The sequence below is a fragment of the Chionomys nivalis genome, chromosome 11 (genome assembly GCF_950005125.1).
Source record: "Chionomys nivalis chromosome 11, mChiNiv1.1, whole genome shotgun sequence".
Classification (NCBI taxonomy): Eukaryota; Metazoa; Chordata; class Mammalia; order Rodentia; family Cricetidae; genus Chionomys; species Chionomys nivalis.
In genome coordinates, this window is record NC_080096.1 from 82,479,731 (window position 1) to 82,488,714 (window position 8,984).

The window sequence follows — 8,984 nt, forward strand, 5'->3', positions numbered from 1 at the left end:
TAGATGGTGATAAAGATTTGAATAGTCCAAGAAAACTGACATCTGAAGCAGAAAAGGAACTGACAATGATTGAGGAAAAATTACAGGAGGCACATGTGGATAGGGTAAACCCAAATCTTAGCTGCATCCTAGTCATATTGCCTTCCAGAATTTCTCCTACAGGGATTCTAATGCAGAGGGAAGATATTATTTTAGAGTGGATATTTATACCTAATAAACCAAGTAAAAAATTAAAAACTTATGTGGAAAAAGTCTCTGAATTAATTGTAAAAGGTAAGCTGAGACTTCATCAACTAGCAGGTATAGACCCAGCAGAAATTATAGTGCCTTTTACTACTGAAGAAAAAAAAAAGTTATGGAAAGACAATGAACCATGGCAAAGAGCTTGTGCTAATTTTTTGAGAGAAATTAATAGCAACTATCCCAAAAGTGGTAGACTTAACCTCATAAAGAGAACTTCTTGGATTCTTCCTAGAAATGTACGTGATGCTCCAATAACTGGAGCCCATACGTTCTATACTGATGCAAATAAATCAGGGAAAGCAGGTTATAAGTCAGATGAATTGAGCAAGGTGGAACAAAGAGCTTATAATTCTGTCCAGAAGGCAGAATTATATGCCATTCTTATGGTGCTAAGGGATTTTAAAGAACCTCTTAATATAATTACAGATTCACAATATGCAGAAAGAGTTATCTTGCATATTGAAACCGCTGAATTTATACCAGATAACACAGAGTTGACTTCATTGTTTATCCAGGTACAAGACATAATCAGGAACAGGCTTTGTCCGATGTACATAACACACATCCAGTCACATATAGGTCTTCCTGGTCCTCTAGCACAAGGCAATGTTGAGATTGATCAATTATTGATTGGAAGCATGTTGCAGGCCTCAGAATTTCATAAGAAGCATCATGTCAATAGTAAAGGCCTAAAAGAAAGAATTTTCCATTACATGGCAACAAGCTAAGGACATTATAAAGAGATGTCCTACTTGTTCTTTCTATAATCAAACACCGTTGCCTGCAGGGAGTAACCCAAAGGGTACTAAGAGAAATGAAATCTGGCAGATGGATGTGTTCCACTTTATGGAATTTGGTAAATTAAAATATGTACACCACACCATAGACACATATTCAGGTTTTCAATGGGCTACTGCCCTGAGCTCAGAAAAGGCTGATTCAGTAATCACACATCTATTGGAAGTTATGGCCATCATGGGAATACCTGTACAAATAAAGACAGACAATGGTCCAGCATATGTATCTAAGAAAATGAAACGCTTTTTTGCTTATTATAATATAAAACACATTACAGGTATACCACATAATCCCACAGGTCAGGCAGTTATAGAAAGATCAAATCGTACTATAAAGGATATGCTGAACAAACAGAAAGGGACCGAAAATACCCCCAGAAATAGATTACATAATGCTTTACTGACCTTGAATTTTCTTAACGCTAATGAGAAAGGAACGACCGCAGCAGAAAGACGTTGGATAATGGAAAAGTCTGCTGAACTAAATCAACTAATTTATTTCAAAGATGTGCTGACCTCTCAATGGAAGCCAGGAGATGTGCTACGTTGGGGAAGGGGTTTTGCTCTTGTTTCCACAGGAGAAGAAAAATTGTGGATACCATCAAAATTAATAAAGGTTCGATTTGAAGAGGAGAAACCTCTTGGAAAGGAGAAATGACAACTCATCCACAATGATGATATTCCTATAGTTGGTAAGAAAAACATATAGAATGGGAGCAGGGTTCTGTTCTTATCTCCACAGGAAAACACTCGTCTTTGAAAAGTTCAAGGGATCCTGGATGTTTGGATACTGACAGATGGAAAAATACCTGCCCAATAGGAACTATCAAGAAAACTGAATAGGTTGTGTAAGTAAAATATACTAAACCATATTTCTAAATTTATAGAGCTGGTTTTGAAGTTGGACTCTGGCTCAGTCCCTCTCCAATTCCAAGCCTTTTGGTAAGAGAAAAACCCAGAGTTTCTGAAGTTTCTGTCTCTTGTCAAGAGCCATGATAGGGGACAGAAAGAAATATGAGTTTAGAAAACATCTTTTCTTTTCTTCATATCTATCATACTTTTCATTGAATATATCTATCATGCCTTTCATTGAATATATATATATATATATGTCTATATGATTAATGTTTAAGTTTTTCACAATGAACAATGAGTTTTTCCTGAAGTGACATTTGAAGTTTCCAGGAAGAAGATGGGGCCCCATAACAACAACTCCACCTGGTTGATATGACGTCATGATACTGATAGCGCTACTACAAGACCTGTTTTGGGTACCAGCTGCACAAGACAGTTCCAACTTGGTTAGCTGAAACAGTGCACATCTTATACAACATTCTGGCCAGACCTGCACAAAATACTCAGAGACTATTTGCAATTTTAAAAGACATCGATCTTGAAATTTAACCATCATTTTACTTTCACAGGATCCCCCAGAAAGAACGTCACCTCCATGACAGCTGGAAGTAACTCTAGAGGACGATGTCCCTTCTCCCAGTAAAGTTTGCCCTTGGGTTTAGGGACATCATTTAGGCGTTGATTATAATTGGTATATGGTTGAGGGTTGGGGAAGGAATTTTATAAGCTCAGGGATCATTTGAAAAAAAAAAGAGGGATAATAGATTGGTACTTGATGATACTTGTGAGTTATTGTTTTGAGACAAATGTATTGGTATCGATTCTTATATATTGATACAAAGTGAAATTATATTGACTATTGTATGCATGCATGTTTCTACCTCTGTTTAAAAACATTTTTTATGTATTGACATATATTGTATTGATATATATATAGTGTATATATTTACCATATTGCAGTGTACATTTCTACCTATGATTAAGATACTTACATATTGTTTGTGTATTGATATATATATTTACCATATGCAATGTATATTTGTACATTGTTTATATTTGGAGGTCATTGTCCTCATTTGTTTCACAGTCGTTTATTGTCTTAGTCTTTAAGTTAGATAGGTATTGAGAATTATATAGATCAATAGTATTCTAAGTTTGTCATTTATAATTAGACTAATCAGGTTCTTTAGATATATAGAGATTATACTCAGTATAGATAGATAATCTTCAACCACTTCAAAGAGCTGTAGAAAATGGCCTTTAATCTAACTCAGAGTTTTGTGGTAGTGAGACACAATTGCTCCTGGCGACACCGCTCTATTCCTGAGAGAATGTTGAGCACCAAAGACACTCCACCTGGAGCCTTTCTTCTTGGCTGAACTGGCCTTTGGGCAAAGAAATGCCCATACCTCAACCACTGACAGAAATACAGAGTATCTGTGAATGGAAAAAACAGGACTGTCATATCCTGCCAAGACAGGGTAAGATAGTTTTGACAAGTTTCTTGCCTTTGAAAATGGCATGTCAGTTATGTTAGGCCTTAGCCAAAGTTGGTTGCTTCAATGCTGCAAACGTGACCTTGGGTGATTGCCCAGATAGCTAGTTGTCTCTGTGATTTGTTGCATGTTTTGGAAGTTGTTTGATTGCACTTCCTAATTACTCAGGTAACATTATGTCCCTTCTCAGATCTTCGATGGGGTTGAAGACTATATAAATGTAGTTACTTTCCACTCATGACTTAGCCAAGCTATTTATTATACGAGACCTAAGCTAGTTAGAATAGGATATTTGTACTTATTGTATATAATTTCATAGTAGGTTTAGAACTCTCTTACTTAAACAAAAGGGGGAGGTGTTGCGGGAGGTCCTTCTGCTCCTCCAGCCAATAGCCGCTGAGATACCAGCCCATTGGGGCATGGTCTCTTTCCCTTTAAAAAAGCGGCTACTTCCTTCCTCGCTCTCTTTACTTCCTGCTCTGGTTCCGGCGACTAGACTTCTTCCTAATTGCACAGAGGGCTCTTGTCTGGGATGGTGATCTGTAAGTTTATTCCCCTTTAAATAAATACCACCCTATTAATCATAATTCCAGACTGGTGTGGGATTGTTTATGACTTACGCCTTCGTCGGAACAAAACCTTGAAACCATGAACCAAAATAAATCTCTTCCCATTAAGTTGCTTTTCCAGATATTTCTTCACAGGTATGAAAATAGAACTAATATAGTTATATTGATTTACACTCTTTTTTCCCTTGAAAGGGTCTCATTCTGCAGCCCTGTCTAGCTTTGAAGTCACTGTGTAGACCAGGCTAACCTTGAACTCCAGTCAATCCTCCTGCCTCTGCTGCCCAAGTGTTGGGATCGTACACAACCGTTCCTGGATGTCTTTTACATTTTAAAACTGTTTTTGACATCCTAAATACTTTGATTTTGACATATATTATCCACAGGAAGTGCTATTTATATTAGTTGTTTTCTGTCATGCATGAAAACATCTCTCTACCCCGAATAAAAATTCACTTATATTGTTTGTAGTGTTTTATTACTTCATCATCAAGTCAAGTATTTGATTTTAATAGTTTTTATAATTTTCTTCATAGAGGCCCATTCCCTTTTATTTCAATTCATTAGCTTTTTAAAAGTGTGGGAGGTGGAGGGACAGGTCTGGGTGGGGGTTACTTTCTGATCCACATTTAATGATATCACATTTACCTTGCTCAAAGTCATACTGTCATAATTCTACAATAAATATTGAATTCTTAAAAAAAATAAAAGTCTACAGTTACTGTTATAAAAGGGATTCTCCCCTCTGCATTTTATCCTTTGAGTCTATTGTTAAAATGTAAAGAATTATTGCTTGGGAATTAGCTAGTTCTTGGCTGTAGTGCCTCCAAGAATAGGTCAAGAGAAGGATGGAGTTAGGAGGGAGTGGGGATGTCATGAAATGCAGGGTCACTGGAAGAGAGCACCTGTCATTAGCATCACTTGTAATGCTGGAAGGTCCCAAGTTGCAACTTGTTTTGATTATCAAATTTATGGACTTTTCTGCCACTCGAACTCTACCTTTCTGAGAGTCAAACACAGGAAATAGATAGAGGATGGGACAAGTAGTTTAAACCATGCTGAGGTTGGAGATCAAGTTTCTAAAATGAGAAGTTCTTTAAATGTAAAAAGAAAGCATGATTGACACATTTAAATAAAATGCATCAGTCAAGTCTACTTCCTGGTGATCTCCTTGTGAAAGGGGTATGAGAAGTCTAGAGTCATGAATGCGTCACCTGCTCAGCCCAGTGCCTGCCATCACACATTTTCTACTGATGATGGTGAAACAGGGGAAAGTACTCAGCCAGAGGAGGGACTCCAGGGCAGTTCTGAAGATCATTATGGCCAGGAGCACCTAGACAGTTCTGCTTCCTGGTCCTCGATATTCTCTTCCCTTTGCCTGTAAGCTACGCAGGAGGATATGAGTAGAACTGAGAGAAGACACCTGACAACTCCGGACTGGGCAACTGGCCTACCCAGCTGTCTTTCCCATATCTCACCCTAGTCTCTTTCGTAAGACCCTCAGGAAGCCCCAAATAGCACCTCCATGTTATCTCATTCCCAGAGACCTGCTCCTGCTACATAGGGGCAGATTCCCCCTTAGCTTCCCACCTATGAACCTATAATAGGTCAAGATGAAGCATGCTTAAAAGAAATCCCACACTAGCTCAGAACTAAGAAAAATAGACTTTTATTTAGGGGTAGACTCACAAGTCAGAATTCTCTGCTGGAAAGGAGACTGGTATATATAGTATGAAACTATGCCTCAGTGGGCGGGCAACCACTGTAAGACTTCCTACAGCACCTCCCCCTTTTGTTTAAATAAGAGAGTTCTACACCTAATACAAAATTATATACAATAAGAACAAATATATTCAATAATTATCCTATCCTAACTAGTTTAAGCCTTGTATAATAAATAACTTGGTCAAGTCATGAGAGGAAAGTAACTACAACTATCTAGTGTTCAACCCCATTGAAGATCCAAGAAGGGAAATAATATTGCTTGAGTAAGCAGGAAGTGCAATCAAGCAACTTCCAAAATGTGCAACAAATGACAGAGACAACTGGCTACCTATGCAATCACCCAAAGTCTCATTTGCAACGTTGAAGCAACCAACTTTGGCTAAGGCCTAGAGTAACTGACAGACCATTTTCAGAGGGAGAAAAATTTTCAAAACTATCTTACCCTATCTTGGCAAGATTTGACAGTCCTGCTTATCCATTTCTGGGTACCATGTACCTTGTCAGTGGTTGAGACATGGGCATTTCTTTGCCCAAAGGCCAGTTTTGCCAAGAAGAAAGCAAGCTCCAAGTGGAGTGTCTTCGGTGCTCAACATTCTCTCAGGAATAGATTGGTGTTGCCAGGAGCAATCATGTCTCACTCCAACAGAACCCTAAGTTTTTTAAATGCCATATTCCACAGCTCTTTGAAGTGATTGAAGATTACTATCTATGCAGAATACAATCTCTATGTATCTAAAGAATCTGATTAGTCTAACTATAAGTATGACAAACATAGATGACTATTGATCTACGATTCTTAATACCTATATAACTTAAAGACTAAGAATTCATATTAGAATATTATACAATAAACAGTTGTGCAACAAATGAGGACAATGACCTCAAATGTAAACAATGTATCTTGATCAGAGGTAGAAATGTACATTGCAATATGATAAATATATATCAATATGTAAAAATGTTTTAAGCAGAGGTAGAAGCATGCATGCATATAATATTAAATGTAATTTAACTTTTTTTCAATATACAAGAATCTATACCAACGTAATTGCCTATAAATAATAACTTGCAAATATTCACTCTATTAATCAATATTATTGTTAGTGTGAGCAAGCTCACATTAATCTATTATCCCACCCAATTTTCCCCCTTTTCCCTGAGCCTATAAAATTTTTCCCCAACCCCTAACCCCCAACCCTATACCAATTATAATCAACCCTTAAATGATGTCCCTAACCCTGAGGACAAACTTTGTTGGGAGAGGGGATGTCGTCATCTAGAATTATTTCCAGCAGTCGGGGGGGGGGGGAGATGTTCTTTCTATGGGATCCTGTGAATGTAAAATGAAGGTTAAGTTCCAAGATTACTGTCTGGTATAATTGTAAATCGTCTCTGAGTATTTGGGACGGGTTTTCTGAGCTTTCTATTTGGAGGTCTGGCCAGAATATTGTAAGAAAGTTCCTGTGAACATAGTTGAGCACATGTCCTGTAGTACGATTGAGCATTCTTTGGATATATACCCAAAAGTGGTATTGCTGAGTCTTGAGGAAGGTTGTTTCATAATTTTCTGAGAAATTGCCACACTGACATCCAAAGGGGTTATACCAGCTTGCATTCCTACCAGCAATGCAGGAGTGTTCCGTCTTCCCCACAACCTCTCCAGCATAAGTTATCATCAGTGTTTTTGATCTTGGCCCTTCTTACAGGTGTAAGATGGAATCTCAGAGTTGTTTTGATTTGCATTTCTCTGATGACTAAAAATGTTGAACATCTTTGTATATTTTGTAGATCAGACCTCTGTCTGATGTGGGGTTAGTGATGATCTTTTCCCATTGTGTAGGCTGTTGTTTTGTCTTGTTGACAGTGTCCTTTACTTTACAGAAGCTTTTCAGTTTCAGGAGGTCCCATTTATTAATTGTTTCTCTCAGTGTCTGTGCTGCTGGGGTTATATTTAGGAAGTGGTTCCCTGTTCCAGTGCATTCAAGTGTATTTCCCACTTTCTCTTCTATGAGGTTCAGTGTGGCTGGCTTTATGTTGAGGTCTTTGATCCATTTGGACTTGAGTTTTGTGCATGGTGATAGATACGGATATATTTCCATTTTCTACATGTTGATATCCAGTTATGCCATCACCACTTGTTAAATATGCTTTCTTTTTTCCATTTGATATTTTTTGCTTCTTTGTCAAAAATCAGGTGTTTGAAGATGTATGGATTGTTATCTGGGTCTTCTATTTAATTCCATTGGTCCTCCTATCTGTTCTTATGCCAGTACCAGGCTGTTTTCAGTACTGTAGCTCTGTAGTAGATAGAGTTTGAAGTCAAGGACTGTGATTCTTCCAGAAGTTCTTTTATTGTATTTATTGTACAGGGATTCTTTTGGCTATCCTGGGTTTTTTGCTTTTCCCTATGAAGTTGAGTACCATTCTTTCGAGGTTTGTGGAGAATTTTGCTGGGATTTTAATGGGCATTGCGTTGAATCTATAGATTGCTTTTTGTAAGATTGTCATTTTTACTATGTTAATTCTGCTGACCCAAGAGTATGGGAGATTGTTCCACTTTCTGGTGTCTTCTTCAGTTTCTTTCTTCAAAGATTTAAAGTTTGTGTCATACAAGTCATCCACTTGTTTCGTTAGAGTTACTCCAAGATATTTTATGTTATTTGCTGCTATCGTGAAGGGTGTTGATTCTTTGATTTCTTCTCCAGCCCTTTTATCATCTGTGTATAGGAGGGCTACTAATTTTTTTTAGTTAATTTTATATCCTGCTGCATTACTGAAAGTGTTTATGAGTTGTAGAAGTTCCTTGGTAGAATTTTTGGGGTCACTTATGTAAACTTTCATATCAGCAAATGGTGAGATTTTGACTTCTTCTGTTCCAACTTGTATCCCCTTTTGGTGTCTTATTGCTCTAGCTAGGACCTCAAACTATATTGAATATATATGGAGACAGTGGACAACCTGGTCTTGTTCCTGATTTCAGTGGAAAAGCTGGGAGTTTCTCTCCATTTAGTTCTATGGGAAGGACCACTCGATTACCTACTTCTAGCAGTCATAGTTCTTCTGGTTTTAGGTTGGCGGTTGGGACTATGTATCAATCAAAGCAAAGGTCTTTGTAGTCTGTATACTCATAGCTTCAATATCATTGATGACCCATAGTTTTTACTGTAATGGCTGGGTTATTAATTTTGTCTATTTTATAAAGAATTCGAAGGGAGGGGAGGGCAATTAAAATAAGGATAATGGCGGGTAAAATGTTTCAGATGGTTTCTACTTCTTGGGCATCTGTAGTACTAGTGTGAGTT